Raw genomic sequence first — 22,652 nt, forward strand, 5'->3', positions numbered from 1 at the left:
ATATTTCCTATTTGGTTTCATGACTTGACAATTATATGAAATAAAATGAAAAATAAAATAAAGTTGGAATATAAACCATGCTGGGAAAAATACATATTTTCCGGGGATTCCAAAGAGTACAAATACATATAGGCAGATAGATAGATTTCATGGAAATAAGGGAGAATTCATAAAAGTGAGTTACATTTCATAAAGGGGAATCATGAATGATATAAACAATTGAAAATATTTGATAAGAACGAAGTTCATAACATCTGGAGAACCCAGCATGGAAATTCATAAAAGTGGAGTTTTAGCAGCATGATTTTACAATTCATGAAGTTGTTATCTCTTGCCTCAGGCTAAAAGGTCAAACACCTTTTGTGCAGAGAGTCACAGTAAACTCCAGTAAAAAATCTCAATCACCTTCTACTATAAATATATGGAATATAGAACATAAAGTCTTGATTTTTGATCTTTTACAAAGTCCTGGGGGGGGGTGGTCACCTCGATCACACTGGGAGCCAGATTTTGTTCATTTTCATGGTTTTTTCCTTTCTATTGAAACTGTCCACATGCTTGTGGATTTCAATGGCTTCTCTGTGTTGTCAAATACTATGTTCAGCAAAGGACAGAGAGATAATAATAATAATAATAATAATAATAATAGCTTTATTCTTATACCCCGCCCCATCTCCCCGAAGGGACTCGGGGCGGCTTACATGGGGCCTTGCCCAACACACAATGTAACAACAACAACAGTACAATAAAACAATATCCCAACAATAAAACGCCAGAAACAATCAAACAATCATAGAAATCAACATACAGAATAAAATGTTAAAAACAGGAGACTAATACACGGATCTGGGCCAAAGTGCAGAATATATCAAAATGGGGAGAGGTAGATCCACAGCTAAAATAGTCAATAAAGTGCATTCTAATACTGGCAAAGCATCATCGATGGAGCTATTGTTGAATGGGCAGATAAATCGAACCTACAACGATTAATCATCAAAGGCCTTTTGGAAGAGATCTTCTGCAGACTAAAATTAGGACGCTAAAATTAGGACAATAAATAAAGAGCAACATTTTTTAAAAAAAAGGGAATTCCAGCCAGGAAACAATCAGGTCCAGTTAATACCTCCCAACAAAGGATTCTCCCGGGCAGGAAGCAGCCAGGCTTGAAGCTGCAAGGCTATTCAGTGATCAAGGTAGCCAACTGCAACATTCACACTTGCCTCCAACAAACAAGAGTTCTTTCTCCCACCCACATTCCACAGATATATAAACCTTACTTGCCTAGCTCCCAACAGACCTCACAACCGCTAAGGATGCCTGCCATAGATGTGGGCAAAACGTCAGGAGAGAATGATTCTGGAAACATGGCCATACAGCCCAGAGAACTCACAGCAACCCAATGATTCTCATGTCTCTTATCTGCACATTCTTCAGCCTAAGTATAGTACCATTTCTCCCTATTTCTCCCTTCTGATTTTCATTTTGTTAGTCCCTGCTGCAACCTATCACTGAATATCTGTTTTCCCCCCTTGTCTATCTTTCGAACACTGATGCTGCTAAAAGACTTCCAGCTGGACAGATGAAGGGAGAAGAAAACACCAAGTGGACATTAAAAAGGTAAAGGTAAAAGTTTCCCCTGACGTTAAGTCCAGTCATGTCTGACTCCGGGGGTTGGTGCTTATCTCCATTTCTAAGCCAAAGAGCCGGCGTTGTCCGTAGACACCTCCAAGGTCATGTGGCCACTGGCATGACTGCATGGAGTGCTGTTACCTTCCTACCGGAGCGGTACCTATTGATCTACTGATGACGTTGACAGGTTCTTGGAGCGGTGAGGGCGACCACTTGCATCCTAGATCCTTGCCCATTTTGGCTTATCAAACTCGCCGGTGGGGGGCTGGCTGATTGGTTTGCGGGTATCATCAATGCCTCTTTGCAGCAAGGGCATGTTCCATCTTGCCTTAAAAAGGCAATTGTGAGGCCCATTTTAAAGAAGGCGACTTTAGATTCATTATTATTGAACAACTACCGGCCAATCTCCAACCTCCTGGAGAGCGTGGTTGCTTCTCAGCTCCAGGAATTCTTGGTTGAGACCGATTATCTGGATTCGTCACAGTCTGGCTTCAGGCCTGGTCATGGGACTGAAACGGCTTGGGTGGCCTTGGTGGATGACCTCCGCAGAGAACTAGACAGGGGGAGTGCATCCCTTCTGGTTCTCCTGGACATCTCAGCGGCTTTCGATACCATCAACCATGGTCTCCTTCTGGGGCGGCTCTCGGGAATGGGTCTTGGGGGCATTGCTTTGCAGTGGCTCCGCTCCTTTCTGTGGGATCGTGCCCAGATGGTGAAGCTGGGGGACACCTGCTCGGACCCCTGGCCTTTGAGCTGTGGGGTCCCGCAAGGTTCCATTCTCTCCCCCATGCTTTTCAACATCTACATGAAACCGCTGGGAGAGGTCATCCGGGGTTTTGGAGTTCGGTGCCATCTCTACGCAGATGACACCCAACTCTACTATGCTTTCCCACCAAACTCCAAGGAAGCCGTTCAGACCCTAAACCGGTGCCTGGCAGCTGTGTCGAACTGGATGAGGGCTAACAAGTTGAAGCTTAATCCAGACAAGACAGAGGCCCTCCTGGTCAGTCGTGGGACCAATCGGGGTATTGGGTGGCCACCTGTGCTCGACGGGGTCGCACTCCCCCTGAAGGCGCAGGTCCATTGCAGTCTGGGGGTCCTCCTGGATTCATCTCTGGCGCTTGATGCCCAGGTGTCGGCCTTTGCACATTTAAAACTTGTGCGCCAGCTGCGACTATACCTCGAGAAGTCTGACTTGGCCACGGTGGTCCATGCCTCAGTGACATCCAGACTAGATTACTGCAATGCTCTCTACATGGGGCTGCCCCTGAAGACGACCCGGAAACTCCAACTGGTTCAAAGATCGGCAGCCAGATTTCTAACGGGAGCTGGCTATAGGGAGCACACAATGCCCCTATTAAAGCAGCTCCACTGGCTGCCTATAAACTGCCGGGCCCAATTCAAGGTGTAGGTTTTGACCTATAAAGCTAATATAACACAAAAACCTATATATAGTGTAGAGAAAGGTTGTCCTGTTACACACAGTATATAATAGAAACGAAGTAGCAAACGTATAATCACCAAGGCACATATATAAACTATTTTACAGCATTATATAAACTATTTCACAGCATTATAGCAAACATAGCATTCATGTTTATATATTGCCAAAATAAAGGAGTTCATGAACTGAGGTTAAAACTCAGTATTCAGTGTTGTCTTGAAGCTTGGTAGAAAAAGCATCTCAATTGATGATCTTTATAAATGAGGGTTGTACCCTTTAAACAAATTATCAAAGTCCCAAGCAAGAAAGAGTCTTCAGAATGTACATTCAAAGAAAGCAACAGCAAAAAACAACAAGGGTTCCCGGGGTATTCTATGTCCTTGTTTCAGGATGGGTGTCCCTTCTTCAGGTTTAGTTGCTTCTTGTATTGTCTTCTGAAGATTTTTACAAACTGTATTATAAGGAGACAATATAATAGATTTGCTGTTACCAGCACCCGGTAGCATGAAACAAAATTTAAGGATATTTGCAAAAAAACTTACTTTCACTTTTCTAGGTAGTGGCTCTGCTGTAATTCCAGCTCAGGATAGCAACTTTTTCTTTTTCCAAGAGCGAGCAAAATGACTGATAAGGGCTACTCCCTTTTAAGGATTGTGAGCTAATTGCAAAGCCTATAAAGCCCTATACGGCTCGGGCCCTACCTATCTCCGTGATCACATCTCCTCCTATGAGCCAGTGCGGACCTTGAGATCTTCCGGGGAGGCTCTTCTCGCGCTCCCACCTCCGTCTCAAGTGCGGCTGGTGGGGACGAGGGAACCAGCCTTCTCGGCAGTGGCCCCCCGGCTCTGGAATGCACTGCCAAAAGAGATCAGGCAATCCCCTACATTATCCAATTTCCATAAGGAACTGAAGACCTGGTGGTGTCGGCAGGTTTTTGAGTAATTACATTGGTCTACCGCCGATTTCTGGGCCTGAATATATTGCACAAGATTTCCCTAGCCTAAAATGATACACTTTAATATATTGGTTTTATGGTTCCCGTCCCCTTGATCTGGTCATGTAAGTGTGATTTATTGTTATAATTGTATTATTTTACTTTGTTTAATAATGTGTATTATGTTGTTATGTAATGTTTGAGTTTGCTTTTATGACTGTAAACCGCCCTGAGTCCCATCCAGGAGATAGGGCGGTATATAAATAAAGTTTTATTATGTGTTGTCGAAGGCTTTCATGGCCGGGATCACAGGGTTGTTGTATGTCTTTCTGGAACATGGCCACACAGCCCAAAAGACATACAACAAAGTTTTATTATTATTATTATTATTATTATTATTATTATTATTATTATTATTATTATCAACACAACGACGTTGTATGGCACAGCAAACAAGATAGATATGCTGGATTTCGTTTCGCAAAACCACAAGTCGAACACTTCCCAAGTATCTAGGACTGTGTGATGTATTTTCTGATGATGTGTGCAGATCCCAGTAGGGTGGCCTTTTGCAGTTGGCAGATGGTGATTTTGTCAATGTCTATTGTTTCCAAATGCCAGCTGAGATCTTTTGGCACGGCACCCAGTGTGCCCATCACCACCGGGACCACCTGCACTGGTTTCTGCCACAGTCTTTGAAGTTCAATCTTGAGGTCCTGATAGCGGCTGAGTTTTTACTGTTGTTTTTCATCTATGCGACTGTCACCTGGGATGGCAACATCAATGATCCAAACCTTTTTCTTCTCCACAACTGTGATGTCTGGTGTGTTGTGATCCAGAACTTTGTCAGTCTGGATTCGGAAGTCCCACAGTATCTTTGCATGCTCATTTTCCAATACTTTTGCAGATTTGTGATCCCACCAGTTCTTTGCTGCTGGGAGGTGGTACTTGAGGCATAAGTTCCAATGAATCATTTGGGCCACATAGTTGTGCCTCTGTTTGTAGTCTGTCTGTGCGATTTTCTTACAGCAGCTGAGGATATGATCCATGGTTTCGTCGGTTTCCTTGCACAGTCTGCACTTTGGGTCATCAGCTGATTTTTCGATCTTGGCCTGAATGGCCTTTGTCCTGATGTCTTGCTCCTGGGCTGCAAGGATCAGGCCTTCTGTCTCCTTCTTCAGGGTCCCATTCGTGAGCCAGAGCCAGGTCTTCTCCTTATCAGCTTTTCCTTCAATTTTGTCAAGGAACTTTCCATGCAATGTTTTGTTGTGCCAGCTGTCAGCTCTAGTTTGTAGTGCGGTTTTCTTGTACTGGTTTTTTGTCTGCTGTGTTTTGAGGAATTTCTGATTTTTGACTGTAATCAAAGCAGATTCTTCACTTTGCTTTACATGTTCTTCTTCTTTGACTGCTTGTTTTACTTGTAAGAGTCCTCTGCCCCCGATCTTCTAGGCAGATATAGCCGGTCAACATCACTGCGAGGGTGCAGGAATGATGAATGGTCATGAGTTTTCTTGTTTTTCTGTCCAAATTGTCCAGTTCCACCTGTGTCCAATTTATAATGCCAGCAGTATATCTTAGGACAGGTATGGCCCAGGTGTTTATGGCCTTGATGGTGTTGCCTCCATTGAGCTTGCTTTTGAGCATTTTTCTGACCCTTTGTGTGTATTCTTTGCTGACCACAGTTTTCACATGTTCATGCTTGATGTTGTCCAGCTGTAATATGCCCAGATATTGATAGGCCTCTGGCTGGTGACACTTTATTGTTTGGCTATTGGGCATATTTATGCCCTCACTTTCAATGATTTTTCCCTTCTTCAATGCCATTGTCGAACATTTGTCCAAACCAAACTCCATGTTGATATCAGTGCTAAAAATTCGGACAGTGTTGGTCAGAGACTGGATTTCAGTTTCCGTTTTCTCATACAGCTTCAGGTCATCCATGTACATCAAATGTGAAATTTTGTGAGAATTCTTAGATGTTTGATAGCCGAGATTTGTTTTTTGTAAGATTGTTGACAGAGGGATCATGGCAATAATGAAAAGCAGAGGGGACAATGAATCTCCCTGGAAAATTCCTCTCCTGATGTTGACAAGTCCATAGCTTTCATTTCCAACAAACAGTTCAGTTTTCCAGTGCTCCATCATGTTTTCAATGAAGGTGTCAACGGTTTTACAAATCCCAATGGCGTCCAGGCACTTGATGATCCAGCTGTGTGGGAGTGAGTCAAAGGCCTTTTTGTAGTCAATCCACGTCATGTGAAGATTAGCTTTTCGGCTCTTACAGTTCTCCAGAATCATTTTGTCAATCAATAACTGGTCTTTTGTGCCCCTGCTTTTCCGTTTGTTGCCTTTCTGTTCATCTGGCAAGATGTTTTTTTCTTCAAGATAGTCTTGAATTCTGTCAGCTATGATGCCAGTCAGTAGTTTAAACATAGTGGGCAGACACGTTATTGGCCTGTAGTTTCCTGGTGCTGCTCCTTTTGCTGGATCCTTTTGTATCAGGTAAGTTCTTCCAGTTGTTAGCCATTCACTGATACTTCCTTTCTGCAGCATCTCATTGAATTGTTGGGCCATTTTTCCATGTAAACTAATCAGATGTTTGAGCCAAAATCCATGAAGTCGATCACTACCAGGCAATGTCCAGTTCTTGACTTTTTGCACTCGTTTGCTGATCATTTCAGTTGTTATTTCCATCAGTTCCATTTTGTTCTGTGAGAATTTTCCCTCAAACTCCTTTATCCACCCAGCGTTTTTGTTGTAGTTCTTATTATTTTCCCAAAGTTCTTTCCAGAACTTTGTTGTTGCAGTTTTCTCTGGCTTTTCATATTTTTCAGGTTACTTGCATCTGATCTAAGTTTCTTGATTTTCAACACTAGCCTGACCTTCCACTTTGGTTTTCCAGTCGATTTTCTTTGGGGCTGCCTTGGTTGTAGGAGCCCAAGTTCTTCTGTTACTATCACTGCTGCACTGTAGGCAAACTGGTTTGTTTGTTCAATTGATGTTATTTGGACAGTGGAGAGTGCTGCATTCACATCTTTCATGAGAGGCGCCAGGTGTCTCTTGGGCACTGTTTTTAGAGTTGGGAGCCGCTGTCTTATTGCATTTGCTGCAGCATGAGCCATGATCTTATCCTTGAGCTCTTGTTGTCTTGCTGTCAAGGTTCCTGGTGGTTCAACAGATGTTTCAAGTGCTGGTTCCTCAAATTCTTGCAAAAGCTCCACCCTTTCTTCTGGTTCAATCTGTTCCACCATTCCAAGTGTTGCTGGAGTCTCTGCTGCTGTCTGTGCTGTGGTCTGATGGTAATCTACTTTGCAAATTTTCTGGATTTCTTCGAGTTCAACTTCACTGAACACTTTGTTTCTGATTATGAATCTTCGTTGGTCAGCCAGTCGGGGTTCTGTTATCTGTGAGTCAGGATACTCTTGTTTCCATAGCTGATGCATCCTTTTTTGGTAGCCATGCCTTTGAGGTTCAGATTTGTAGTAGCATTTCATAATTGTGCGGTTTTCTGGCATTGTATATTTCTGCTGCTTCTGTGACTGTTCATTTGGGTTTTGATGATTCCGTAGCTCACTTGTCGATGGATGTCCAGAATCAGCAGCATCCACCGCGGTCCTTTTTATCCTGGGCGACGACCGAGCCAGTATAGACTTTGTTTGGGTTTGTTTCTCCATAATGCTAATGGGTTCGGTGCTCTTGGTTGTGCTCCTCAGCTGAGGCCTCTCTGGCTTGGTTGGACCTGCCGGTAGTTACACTACCGCCAGCACAGCCCTCAGTCATCATTGGAGCAGCTAAGCCCCCCCACCACGTCAAGGTGGCACCTGCGGGGGGGGGGGGATTATTATTGACTAATAATTATTATTATTAATTATTAATTATTAATTATTATTATTATTTACTCATATTTGCATGTTTTCAAACTGCTATGTTGGCAGAAGCTGGAGCTAACAGCGGGCGCTCACTCCGCTCCCGGGATTTGAACCTGGGACCTTTCGGTCTGCAAGTTCAGCAGCTCAGCGCTTTAACATACTTCGCCCACCGGGGCTCCTAAGTGGACATTAGAAGCCTTTAATTTTTTACTTTACTGTCAGAGACTTTGTTAACTGAGGTGTGGCTGAACTTCCTTTCTAATCTGACGGCATGGCACGTTCAATGCCTTTTGTTAAAGAATCTGGCTGCCACATCTCTTGTTTGCAGCTGCAGACAGAAAAACCAAACACCTCCTTCCTCAAGAAGACTCATCGCTCGAATTCGTTCAGCTTTGGCTTTGTTCCCTGACCCACATCTTGGCTCATCCAGGCTTTTATACTTCCTTTCTGGGTGTCTTCCAACTTCCTCCCTGACAACAAAGGTCATTGTAATCAATGGCTGGGGAGGTGGGCAGAATTCTTTTACAAAATAAATTATCTCCAAAAGAACATTCTTTCTGATCTAAAGCTTTAAGTGTCCAAAAATAAACTCTCTCTAGCAAATGGCAACCAATAGGAAAAATAGGGCAGTTCCGCTGGGTTTCCAGAGGCTAAAACCCAATTGTTGTGTGTAATCATTGTGTTTTATACCATATCAAGTTTTACAATGTTTTGCATCTGTTAAACAGGGTTAAAATCGTTTCCTTTTTAAGGCCCCTTCTTCACAGCTGTATAAAATCCAGATTATCTGCTTTGAACTGGATTATTTGACAGTGTAAACTCATGGATTATCTGCTTTGATAATCTGGATTACTGTATATACTCGAGTATAAGCCTAGTTTTTCAGCCCTTTTTTTAAGACTGAAAAAGCCCCCCTCGGCTTATACTCGGGTGAGGGTCCTGGTTGGCTTATATTTGGGTCAGCTTATACTTGAGAATATATGGTACATTTATTATTTTTCTCTATTATTATTGGCATGATTACATTTACCGTAGAGTCTCACTTATCCAACACTCGCTTATCCAACGTTCTGGATTATCCAACGCATTTTTGTCGTCAAGGTTTTCAATATACAGTAGAGTCTCACTTATCCAACGTTCTGGATTATCCAACGCATTTTTGTAGACAATGTTTTCAATATATCGTGATATTTTGGTGCTAAATTCATAAATACAGTAATTACTACATAGCTTTACTGCATATTGAACTACTTTTTCTGCCAAATTTGTTGTCTAACATGATGTTTTGGTGCTTCATTTGTAAAATCATAACCTAATTTGATGTGTAATAGGCTTTTCCTTAATGCCTCTTATTATCCAACATATTCACTTATCCAACATTTTCTCGGCCCGTTTATGTTGGATAAGTGAGACTCTACTGTATCATGATATTTTGGTGCTAAATTCATAAATACAGTAATTACAACATAACCGTACTGCGTATTGAACTACTTTTTCTATCAAATTTGTTGTTAAACATGATGTTTTGATGCTTAATTTATAAAATCATAACCTAATTTGATGTTTAATAGGCTTTTCCTTAAACTCTCCTTATTATCCAACATATTTGCTTATCCAACATTCTGCCGGCCCGTTTACGTTGGATAAGTGAGACTCTATTGTATTATTTTTCTCTATTATTGTTGCTACTATTATATTTATTTTACTCTTTTTTATTATTATTAATACATTTATTATTTCACTCTGATCTTATTATTATTATAACATTTATTATTTTACTCTATTTATTATTATATGTATTATTTTCCTGTATTTATTTTATCAGAGTTGGACAGTCTTCTCTTAAATTTGAACTTTATGTAAATATTCAAAAACATTTAACCTAATGATGCCTCAATGAATATAATTTTATTGGTATCTATTTTTATTTCTGAAATTTATCACTCTCGGCTTATACTTGAGTAAATATTTTCCCAGGTTTTTTTGTAGTAAAATTAGGTGCCACGGCTTATATTCGAGTCGGCTTATACTCGAGTATATAAGATATATGGCAGTGTAGAAGAGGCCTCCGTGTGTATTGCCTTGGAAAGGGCAGAGAAGTAATTAACAAATACTTTTGATAACTAAATAACACACATTGTGTTGTCAAAGGCTTTCATGGCCGGAATCACTGGGTAGCTGTGAGTTTTCCGGGCTGTATGGCCATATTCCAGAAGCATTATCTCCTGACGTTTCTCCCACATCTATGGGAGGCATCCTCAGAGGTTGTGAGGTCTGTTGGAAATGAGACAAGTGGACTGTATATACATATATTGTGGGATGATGTCTAGGGTGGAAGAAAGGACTTGTTTGTTCGAGGCAAGTGTGAATGTTGCAATTACCCACCTTGATTAGCATTAAATAGCCTTGCAGCTTCAAAGCCTGCCTGCTTCCTGCCTGGGGAAGGACAGTAAATAAAAAACAACACTCAGAAAACAGGGCAATTCAAGACAGGAAACAATCAGGGCCAGCTAACACCTTCCAACAAATGATTCCCTCCCAGGCAAGAAGCAGCCAGGCTTTGAAGCTGCAAGGCCATTCAGTGCTAATCAAGCTGGCCAATGGCAACATTCACACTTGCCTCAAACAGACAAGAGTTCTTTCTCCAACGCTGGACATTCCACAGATACACAAACCCCGCTTGCCTAGTTTCCAACACACCTCACAACCTCTGAGGATGCCTGCCATAGATGTGGGAGAAACATCAGGAGAGAATGCTTCTGGAACATGGCCAGTCAGCTTGGAAAACTCACAGCAGCCCAGTGATTCTGGCCATGAAAGCCTTCAACAACACATTGGTTTGTGATTGTTGGAAGACCAAAAACATGGAACTCAATAGCATTTTCCTATAAAATAGGGGATGGATGGGGGGAGAAAAAGAACGCTGCTTCCCACTTCAGCATCCAATAATCCCAAATGATTCAACCTCTGGCTCTTTGGAGGAAAAGACATATATAAATAGCCTACAGGAATGCTGCATTTCCGTGGCCCGTACAAATACCCTCCTTGGTCTGATTTCTTCTCCAGCCGTGAAGGAAGTGTGTATTCTGTTTATTGGCTGCTTACTTCATTTCCTTTGTGGCTGTATATGTGTATGTTGGGGGGGGGGGGGGGGAGAGAAATGAATTTAACTTCCTCTAATCAGCTCAGATCCTTCTTCACTGGCAGGTGTTCCTGGTTTTGGTCTGAACTCTCCATCATCTAGAAATATCACATACAGTCCCTTGCTTCCAATGTTTCACAGGTTAAAACTGGCCAAGCGACTTCAAAGATGGCAAAAGTGATTGTTGTAATCTCACCAGGGAGAAATGTAAGGTATACTTAGGCAATATTAATGAAGTGCAGCAGTGCCGATTCCTGGCTGGAAAACACTCCACGTGAAAGGGATCTAGGAGTCTTAGTAGACTACAAGTTGAACATGAGTCAACAGTGTGATGCAGCAGCATAAAAAGCTGATGTAATTCTAGGCTGCATCAAAAGGAGAATCTATATATATAAAAGGGTAATGGAATCACGGCACTGGCCAAAACAACTAAACTAAACGCCCCACAACCTCGAAAATTGACAGCACAACCTCTCATCCATGCCTCTATGTTCATACAACAAAAAGAAAAGAAAAATTAAGTCCTAGCCACAGCAACGCGTGGCAAGGCATAGCTATCTATCTATCTATCTATCTATCTATCTATCTATCTATCTATCTATCTATATAAAAGGGTAATGGAATCACGGCACCGGACAAAACAACTAAACTAAACGCCCCACAACCTCGAAAATTGACAACACAACCTCTCATCCACACCTCTATGTTCATACAACAAAAAGAAAAGAAAAATTAAGTCCTAGCCACAGCAACGCGTGGCCAGGCATAGCTATCTATATATATATAAAAGGGTAATGGAATCACGACACCGGACAAAACAACTAAACTAAACGCCCCACAACCTCGAAAATTGACAGCACAACCTCTCATCCACGCCTCTATGTTCATACAACAAAAAGAAAAGAAAAATAAAATCATAGCCACAGCAACGCGTGGCCAGGCATAGCTAGTAGTGTATAAATGGAGGGAAGTCATAATCCCACTCTCTTCTACTTTGGTCAGACCTCATCTGAAATAAAGCTTTTTTTATTATTTGTTCGGTCACTTCCGACTCTTCGTGACCTTCTGGACCAGCCAACACCAGAGCTCCCTGTTGGCCGTGGTCACCCCCAGCTCCTTCAAGATCAAGCCAGTCACTTCAAGGATACCATCCATCCATCTTGCCCTTGCTCTCTTCCTTTTTCCTTCCATTTTCCCCAGCATCACGATCTTCTCCAAACTTTTCTGTCTTCTCAGGATGTGGCCAAAATACTTCAGCTTTGCCTCTAGTATCCTTCCCTCCAGTGAGCAGCCATTGGGCATTATTTCCTGGAGGATGGACTGGTTGGATCTTCTTGCCAAGGTCCAAGGCACTCTCAGCACCAAAGTTCAAAAGCTTTCTTCCTTCGCTCAGCCTTCCTTATGGTCCAGCTCTCGCATCCATAGGTTACTATGGGGAATACCATTGCTTTCGCTATGGGACCTTCATTGCCAACGTGATGTCTCTGCTCTTCACTATTTTATCATTGAGGTTGGTCCTTGCTCTCCTCCCAAGAAGGAGGGTTTCCTGGCTGTAGGAATCTTTGCACCTAGAAATACAAAGTCTGTAACTGCCTCCATGTTTTCTCCATTTGCCAGTTATCAATCAGTCTGGTTACCAAAATCTTCAAATTTTTTTATGTTTAACTACAACCCAGCTTTTGCCCTTTCTTCTTTCTTTCCCCTTGGTGATAAGGCTCTTTAGCTCCTCCTCACTTTCAGCCATCAGAGTGATATCATCTGCATATCTAAGGTTGTTAATGTTTCTTCCGGCAATTTTAACTTGAGCCTTGGATTCATGCAGCCCCGCACATTGCATGATGTCTTCTGCATACAAGTTGAACAGGGAGGGAGAGAATATACAGGCCTGCCGTACTCCTTTCCTAATCTTGAACCAGTTTGTTATTTCATGGTCTGTTCTTACTGTTGCTACTTGGCTGTTGTACACTACTTACTTAGGCGACCCCTCGTAGTTCGAGGATGATGGTCCTCCGTTTCTGGTGTCTTGGGGGTGTGTCCGTTGGTGGCTGAAGAGACCTATTCTTGATCTACATGTTCTCCCTCAGTGAGGACATCGGTTTCCAGATGGAAGGCGGTCCCGGTCAGGGTTGGCTTGTTGCACCTTCCTCTTGGCACGTTTCTCCCTTTTGCCCTCCATTCATGCCTCTTTGAACTCTGCAGCACTGCTGGTCACAGCTGGCCTCCAGTTAGAGCACTCAAGGGCCAGGGCTTCCCAGTTCTCAGTGTCTATGCCACAGTTTTTAAGGCTGGCTTTGAGCCCATCTTTCAGTCTCTTTTCCTGCCCACCAACATTACGTTTCCCGTTCTTGAGTTGGGAGTAGAGTAAGATTCCTCAGGAGACAGACAAGGTGACTTGGTATCCCCAGATCACCAAGTACTTGTCACAATTTATTATGATCCACACAACCAAAGGCTTTAGAATAGTCAATAAAACAGAAATAGAGTAGAGTCTCACTTATCCAACATAAACGGGCCGGCAGAATGTTGGATAAGCGAATATGTTGGATATTGATAATAATATTATCATTTTATACAATACTTGCTGTGCCCGGCCACGCGTTGCTGTGGTGAAGTCTGGTGGTATGGGAAATAAAGTATTGAGGTATTGGTGGTACTTAAGGTACAGGGTAAAGGTTTTCCCCTGACATTAAGTCCAGTCGTGTCTGACTCTGGGGTTGGGGCTCATCTCCATTTCTAAGCCGAAGAGCCGGCGTTGTCCATAGACACCTCCAAGGTCATGTGGCCGTCATGACTGCATGGAGCGCCGTTACCTTCTTGCTGGAGCAGTACCTATTCATCTACTCTCATTTACATGTTTTCGAACTTCTGGGTTGGCAGAAGCTGGGGCTTTAGATAATCTGTGGAAGTGGCCTAAGTGAAGCCTAACTCTGCCTGTCCCCTGGGCTGAATCGGTTGCTAGGAGACCAAGTGGGTGGAGCTTAGACTTCTAACTGGCAGCAATTGGATAAAAACAATTATTCCTCTCCCTCCAATTAGGACTTTATTTTTCTTTTCTTTTTGTTGTATCAACCTAGTGCTGTGGATGATGGGTTGTGTTGTCAAATTTCGAGGTTGGGGGGCCTGTAGTTTTGTTGTTTTGTCCGCTGCCCTGATGCCATCACTCTTATATATATATAGATAATACTAATAATAATACCATATATTAATTATATGTTATATATTACATATATTATTACAGTATAGTGGTATAGTTCAATATAGTAATATATAATGCTAATATTGTGCTATGATAATAATATAATATACTGTATGTACATACAGCTGCTCTGAGTTCCCTTCGGGGTGAGAAGCGTGGGATATAAATGTAGTAAATAAATGTAGTAAATGAATACATAAATAATTTTGGACTTAAGCTCGCCCAAAGTCTGAAATGACCTGAAGACTCACAACAACAACAGTCCTAATTAACCTGACTATCTCATTGGCCAGAAGCAGGCCCACACTTCCTATTGAAATCCTGATAGGTTTATGTTGGTTAAAATTATTTTCATTTTTAAATATTGTATTGTTCTTTCATTGTTATTGTTGTTGTTTTGCACTACAAATAAGATATGTGCAGTGTGCATAGGAATTTGTTCATTCCCCCCCCCCCCCCAAATGATAATTTGGCCCCTCAACAGTCTGAAGGATTGTAGACCGACCCTCTGCTTTAAAAGTTTGAGGACCCCTGATCTAGATGGCCTTTGGAGTCTCTTCCAACTCTAGAATCCTATGATTCTATATATGGAGGGCATGTGTCACCCTGGCAACAGGCATGGTTTATATGCTCCCTCCTCCTCTTTGCCATCCCAGGACAATATCCTGCTTTTGATTTACTCATTTTCTTGGACCTGGATGGAGGTTTTTGGTTTAAGATCCTCCAGACGTGTGAGTGCCTGTTTCTAAAAGGCTGTTGGGGAAGGGGTGGGTGGGATGTGTGTTTTGACAATAAGGGAGGCACTAGACTTCCTCCCTAGCTCTCTTCTCCATCTCCATTGGGTTCTTCATCTATTTCATTGCTCAGCCTTACTCTCACCTTATAATGTAGGTCACAACAAATTAAATTAAAATGAAGTAGGGAGGCTTGTAATACAATGTGAAACAATTTTAAACACGATGTGTTGTCGAATGTGTTTCATGGCCGGGATCACAGGGTTGTTGTATGTCCTTGTTTAGTTTCTCCATACCTCACAACCTCTGAGGATGCCTGCCATAGATGTGGGCGAAATTGAATGCACAGATGTCTATAATCCATAGTTAAACGGAAAAAGGAAAAGTATGGTATATAATTCCATCTACGACAAGCGAGGCAACTGGCATCCTATCTCTCTGATGAGGCTCTGGCAACAGTCATCCATGCCACGGTCACGTCTAGGCTGGACTATTGCAACGCCCTGTATGTTGGGCTTCCGATGTCCACGACCCGAAAGCTCCGTATTGTTCAGAATGCGGCAGCCAGGCTACTCACAAGAACACCCATGAAATGCCATATAACACCAGTGCTGTAGCATCTGCATTGGCTTCCAACGGATTACCATGGTCTATATAAGATGCTAGTTCTGACCTTTAAAACTCTTTACGGCCAGGGCCCATCGTATCTTAGGGACCGTCTCTCCTTCTCCCATCATCGGAGGTCACAACGACCATCCCAACGAGACTTACTCTATGTACCGGGTCCTAGAGAAGTGCACTTGGAGAGGACCAGGCGCAGAGCTTTTTCTGTTTCTGCCCCTGCCTTATGGAATGCCTTGCCGCCCTAGATGAGAGCCATGCGTGAGTTGGGGCCTTTTACCCTCGCACTCAAGACCTGGCTCTTTACTAGAGCTTTTAATCTATTTTAATTTTTTAATCAATATTTGTATGTATGTATTTTTATCCTTTACAATTTTATCTTGTAAATCGCCTAGAGCATCGTGGATGGAGGGCGATTAATAAGTAATTAAATGATGATGATGATGATGATATAGTTTAAAGTAACTAATTTATGAGTTCTATATTTCTGTAGTGATGCAATCTATATATATAAAAGGGTAATGAAATTTCAGCCTAGGACAAAACAACAAAACTAAACATCCCAGAAACACTAAACTTGGCAGCACAACCCTCCATCCATGCCTCTACGTTCATACAACAAAAAGAAAAGAAAATAAAGTCCTAATTAGAGGGAGAGGAATAATTGTTTTTATCCAATTGCTGCCAGTTAGAAGTCTAAGCTCCGCCCACTTGGTCTCCTAGCAACCCACTCAGTCCAGGGGACAGGTAGAGTTAGGCCTAACTTAGGCCTCTTTCACACTGCCTATAAAATACAAATTATCAGATTTGAACTGGATTACAGTATATGGCAGTGTAGACTCAAGGCCCTTCCACACAGCTATATAACCCATTTATAATCTTATATTATCTGCTTTGCACTGCATTATCTTGACTCCACACTGCCATATAATCCACTTCAGTGTGCATTTTATATAATCCAGTTCTAAGCAGATAATATAAGATTATAAATATAATATGTAATAATTACTGTGATATAATAATACAGAGCAATATAATCTCTAAAATCAGGACAGTAAATAAAGAGCAACGCGTGGCTGGGCAAAGCTAGTCTTTTATATATCCAATCTGTAACACCAACTCGTATCCAACTTGTATAAGAAAGGGATTGTGGTGACGTACCTACTTAAGTCTGAACTGGATTTAAATGAAGTCAGTGATAAACCATAACCCTGTCCCTGTTGTATATCCAACAACTAATGTTAATCTATTTGCAGAATTTGTTCCAAACAAGCAACGTATATTCTAAATTAAGTATCCAATAATTATATTATTATGCAACTGGAATTGTATAACTCATAACATAAATGTATAATCTGGCAACACTTCACATAAGTATACCTATACACCTGTTGCAGTTTCAGGTTTTACTCTGTCTTGACACGTAAGGTAGATGAAACCAAACAAAAAAAAATTACAGTAGCATTTGAGAACATTATCAAGACATTAGTAAAAAAAATTATTATGTTATGAGTTATACAATTCCAGTTGCATCTGACTTGCATGACCAACAAAGAGTCAGACATCCTGTGACAGCAACCACCAAGTTTCACAAGCAAAAGGTTGACAGATTGACTCAGGACGATTGTTTTATCACTCAGAGAGAAATTTCAAGCATAATTGGCATTTCACAAGAATGTGTGGGTCACATTATTGCTTTGCTTGGCTATCGGAAGATCTGCGCACATTGGTCCTGTGAGACGCTGGTTGCGGAAACAGAGTGTCGACTCCTTCCATGACGGCTTCAGAAAACTTGTTCATTGTTGGCAGAAAAGTATCCAATTGTCTGATGATTATGAGGAAAAGTGAATAGTGGTTGTTAAAGAGCACATTCTAAGGATTATTTCTGTGTTTGATTTATTAAAATATTCCCATCCAAACCCAAGTCACGAAGGTGGAGGCATTACTTTTCATACAACCCTCGTAATAACAGTAATCTTGCCTGAGAAGCCAATATTGTGAAGAGGCCACCCTGTGAAGTAACACTAGTTTCCTTGACCTAAGAAATAAAATGAATGAGCTGAGCTTTTCTTTCTTGAACAAGCTGAGAACATACCTGGAGAAATATTATCTTTTGCTCTCTCTAAACAACAAGGGACGGCAATTCCGTCCACTCCTTGGAATTGTGTCATTTCCTGTAATATTCATAACATTGTTTGCTTGTTCCTCTAAGGAACGTGACCCTCTGAGAGAAGGCAGTTAAGAGAAGTGCCGTAAGAAAGATGGGTGCATTTCTCTTCCTGCTGCTGGCTGGGACTATTCAGAGCATAAGAGGTAAGTCACAATGATTTCTAATGTGATGTACATTTCTTCCAGTGCTGCTGCCCTTTAGAACCATCAAGCAAAGATCTGGGGAGTCCTGTTTGTCCTTTATCTTTTTGCATTTGGTTACCTTTGGTCTAGTAAGATATCAGTCCTACAGAGAAAGTAAGCTGGCCACCCAAAAGGATATAAGGATGGACTTTAACATGGCCATACAGTCCGGAAAACTCAGCAACCCAGTGATACTGGCCATGAAAGCCTTGGACAACACGATGGATTTTAAAGTTCAAATTAAAAGCAGAACATGTCAGAGATGTAACTGTGGTTGAGGAATAGAAAGCGCAAAGTCTAGATGTGACCAAACCCGAGAGACAGCAGAATCAAAAGCAAAGGGAAGGAAAAGATGATGAAACGTTGAGAGTTACAAACGGAGATTTGAGACCTTTTGGGGGAAAAATAAACTCCAAAGGGAATTTAGCCATTCCAAATGGACAAAACATCTGGACGAAACTGACATCAGACGGATGCACAAGGTCACGATTATCTAAAGTTCGTAGCAGATTCTTGGACGGTTCTGAGATTTTGACGGAACTCCAGCCCATAACATCTGGTAGTAACAATCATTATTTTTAGCAATAGTAATGTCTTATTGCCAGTTTAAGACGCAGGTTAGCTTACAGTTTTTAAAAGAGATATAATTTGAAACTCATAGTATGCCAAAGACTGAAAAACAGAAAATGAAAACCAGTTACAACAGTAACAAGTAGAAACCCAGCACAAGGTCTAACAAAGAACTTCACAAGGGCTTCCCTAGTTTAAATGGTCAATTAGGTTTGTGACCTCTGTTCATCCTACTCTGTTTCCCCTAAAATAAGACATCCCCAGACCTAGTAGAGGTTTTGCTGAATTGCTAAATATAAGGCCTCCCCGAAAGTAAGACCTAGCAAAGTTTTTGTTTGGAAGCATGCCCGCCAAACAGAACACCAGAGCATGCAGGATTGGTAAATGTGCGTATCACAGAGTGTTGTACATGGAAATAATAGTAGTAACAAGAAATTGATAGGATTCACAGTTTGTCTGGTTATGCTGGTTTGTGATGACAACTACTGTACAGTATACAATAAATGTGCAATCTTCTTCATGGAAAAATAAGACATCCCCTGAAAATAAGACCTAGAGCATCTTTGGGATCAAAAATTAATATAAGACACTGTCTTATTTTCAGGGAAACACGGTACTCTTCCTTATTGTCCCATCTGTATTCACACACCTACAAACTGCATGTTGCAAAGGTCATACATACAGCTAGCAAAGAGGATGAAGAGAGAAAGATATGGCCAGTTGTTTGTGTAGACATTTAATTTGATTATACAGTAGAGTCTCACTTATCCAAGACTCGCTTATCCAAGGTTCTGGATTATCCAAGGCATTTTTGTAGTCAATGTTTTCAATATATCATGATATTTTGGTGCTAAATTCGTACAGTAATTGCAACATAACATTACTGCGTATTGTACTACTTTTTCTGTCAAATTTGTTGTATAACAATTTGTAAAATCATAGCCGAATTTGATGTTTAATAGGCTTTTCCTTAATCCCTCTTTATTATCCAAGATATTCGCTTAACCAAGGTTCTGCCGGCCCGTTTAGCTTGGATAAGTGAGACTCTACTGTATAATCAAATTAAATATCTACACAAACCACTGGCCATATCTTTCTCTCTTCATCCTCTTTGCTAACTGTATGTATGATAAAAACCTCGTGACTTGAAGGTTGGGTTGCTGACCTGAAAGCTGCCAGGTTCAAATCCCACCCGGGAGAGCGTGGATGAGCTCCCTCTATCAGCTCCAGCTCCAGCTCCATGCGGGGACATGAGAGAAGCCTCCCACAAGGATGATAAAACATCAAAACATCTGGGCGTCCCCAGGGCAACATCCTTGCAGACGGCCAATTCTCTCACTCCAGAAGCAACTCCGGTTGCTCCTGACACACACAAAAAGTGAGAGTCTACTGTATACAGTAGAGTCTCACTTATCCAACATTCGCTTATCCAAGCCTCTGGATAATCCAAGCCATTTTTGTAGTCAATGTTTCCAATATATCGTGATATTTTGGTGCTAAATTCGTAAATACAGTAATTACAACATAACATTACTGTGTATTGAACTACTTTTTCTGTCAAATTTGTTGTATAACATGAAGTTTTGGTGCTTAATTTGTAAAATCATAACCTAATTTGATGTTTAATAGGCTTTTCCTTAATCCCTCCTTATTATCCAAGATATTCACTTATCCAAGCTTCTGCCGGCCCGTTTAGCTTGGATAAGTGAGACTCTACTGTATATATAATTTGATGATATATATGATTGTAGCTTGCCCTGATCTCTATAAGTATACAAGACAGTAGAAATATTTTAACAACTAAAATCACATTTCAAATAACCTCTCTTTTAAAGCTTAATGTTCTGGGTTTTTTTTCTGAGTTTGGTTTTATTCTTGTATTGAAAAGTCCCTTAATGCAGTTGGACTCAAAGTAGACTAGGATGCGGAACTTCGTTTTAGTCGCTCTCCTCTGGACACATTCCAGCTTGTCAATATCTCCCTTAAATTGTGGTGCCCGGAATTGGACATAGTATTCTTGGTCAGATCACACCTGGAATATTGTGTAAAATTCTGGGCACCACAACTGAAGGGAGATGTTGACAAGCTGGAATGTGTCCAGAGGAGGGCAACTCAAAGGATCAAGGGTCTGGAGAACAAGCCCTATGAGGAGCGGCTTAAAGAGCTGGGCATATTTAGCCTGCAGAAGAGAAGGCTGAGGAAGACATGATGAGGGCCATGAATCAAGATGTCATAGGGAGGAGGGAGCAAGCTTGTTTCCTGCTGCCCTGGAGACTAGGATGCGGAACAATGGCTTCAAATGACAGAAAAGGAGATTCCACCTGAACATTAGGAAGAACTTCCTAACTATGAGAGCTGTTCAGCAGTGGAACACTCTGCCCTGGAGTGTGGTGGAGGCTTTGAAACAAAGCCTGGGTGGGTGCTTCGAATGCGATTTTCCTGCTTCTTGGCAGGGGTTTGGACTGGATGGTCCATGAGGTCTCTTCGAACTCTGTGATTCTATGATTCTATGGCTCAATTCTATGGAATCCTGGGAGTTGTAGTTTGGTGAAGCCCCAGAGCTCTTTGGCAGAGAAGGTTATGTAACTTGGAAAGCTACAACACCTGTGATTCCATACCTTTGAGCCATGGGACTTAAAGTGGTATCAAGCTACATTAATTCTATGATATAGATGCATCTAAAGGAGCCCCGGTGGCGAAGTGCATTAAAGCGCTGAGCCGCTGAACTTGCAGACCGAAAGGTCCCAGGTTCAAATCCCGGGAGTGGCTTGAGCGCCTGCTGTTAGCTCCAGCTCCTGCCAACCTAGCAGTTCGAAAACATGTAAATGTGAGTAGATCAATAGGTACCGCTCCGGCAGGAAGGTAACGGCGCTCCATGCAGTCATGCCGGCCACATGACCTTGGAGCACCAACCCCCAGAGTCGGTCACGACTGGACTTAACGTCAGGGGAAACCTTTAACTTTACTAGATGCATCTAATAATAACTTTAATAATAATAACTTTATTTTTATACCCCGCCCCATCTCCCCGGAGGGACTCAGAGCGGCTTATCTAATGTGTCCAGTTCTTGGCTTTGCTATTTTTGCATGTCTTTAAGGCAACTCCAACTCATGGCAAACTTCTCTTGGTGTTTTCTTGGCAATATTTATCCCAAAAAGAGGTTGCACTTGCCTTCCTTTGAGGCTGAGAGAGTATAACTTGCCCCAAATCACCCAGGTTTCCACAGCTGAACAGAGATTTGGACCCTGGTCTCCTGGTATCCTAGTTGACTATGCCATGTTGGCTCTCAAGAAAGGCTTAGGACTATAGTGGCATCCTATGAACAGAATACAATATTTTGTGGCCTTCGCAGTGACTGTGGAACTCTCTGCCACAGCAGACTGGGCTGGTTAACTCCTTGTTCCACCAGTGTTTGTAGTTAACTGCCATGAAGATGATTTCAGTTAATGGTGAATCACATGAATGAGAGACCTCCAATTCACTCTTACCTTAGTTCTTGAAAAATCAGGGTTTCATGATGGTTCTTATCCATCTGCAATGCTCTCTTCCTCTTTTCCTGCTGCCTTCTTCATTTTCAAGCAGTATTATCTTTTCTAGTGAATCGTGTCATCTCATGGTTCTGCCAAAGTACAAAGGCCTCAGTTTAGTCATCTTGGCTTCTAGGAAAAGCCTGGGCTTGATCTGCTCTCTGACTTTTTTTTTTTTAGCACCCAGGGTATCTGCAGAATTCTACTCCACATTTTAAAATGAGCTGATTTTCTTCCCATCTGGCACCTTTAAAAGAAATAACAAACTCAGCTGAAGACAATAGATTCAACGCTTCCTGCCCAAACTAGTATGATTCTCTGAATCTGCTACAGTAGAGTCTCCCTTATCCAACATAAACGGGCCAGCAGAACGTTGGATAAGCGAATATGTTGGATAATAAGGAGGGATTAAGGAAAAGCCTATGAAAATCAAATTAGATTATGATTTTACAAATTAAGCACCAAAACATCATGTTATACAACAAATTTGATAGAAAAAGTAGTTCAATACACAGTAATGTTATGTTGTAATTACTATATTTACGAATTTAGCACCAAAATATCACGATATATTGAAAACATTGACTACAAAAATACGTTGGATAATCCAGAATGTTGGATAAGCGAGTGTTG

General features: G+C 41.6%; 1 protein-coding gene across 2 annotated transcripts in view; it reads right to left on the reverse strand.

The window, feature by feature from the left end:
* The window catches only part of LOC100564551 (uncharacterized), a 69,513-nt gene extending 47,272 nt beyond the window's left edge, over positions 1–22,241 (reverse strand). Inside the window, exon 1 of one of the 2 annotated variants that reach the window (XM_062964864.1) lies at positions 21,981–22,241. The gene's annotated coding sequence lies outside the window, so the exon portion shown is untranslated. The remainder of the gene's footprint in view (positions 1–21,980) is intronic. The other variant, XM_062964867.1, reaches the window with a different exon arrangement.
* Positions 22,242–22,652: the final 411 nt, after the last annotated feature.

Source organism: Anolis carolinensis, unplaced genomic scaffold (assembly GCF_035594765.1).
Source record: "Anolis carolinensis isolate JA03-04 unplaced genomic scaffold, rAnoCar3.1.pri scaffold_14, whole genome shotgun sequence".
Lineage (NCBI taxonomy): Eukaryota > Metazoa > Chordata > Lepidosauria > Squamata > Dactyloidae > Anolis > Anolis carolinensis.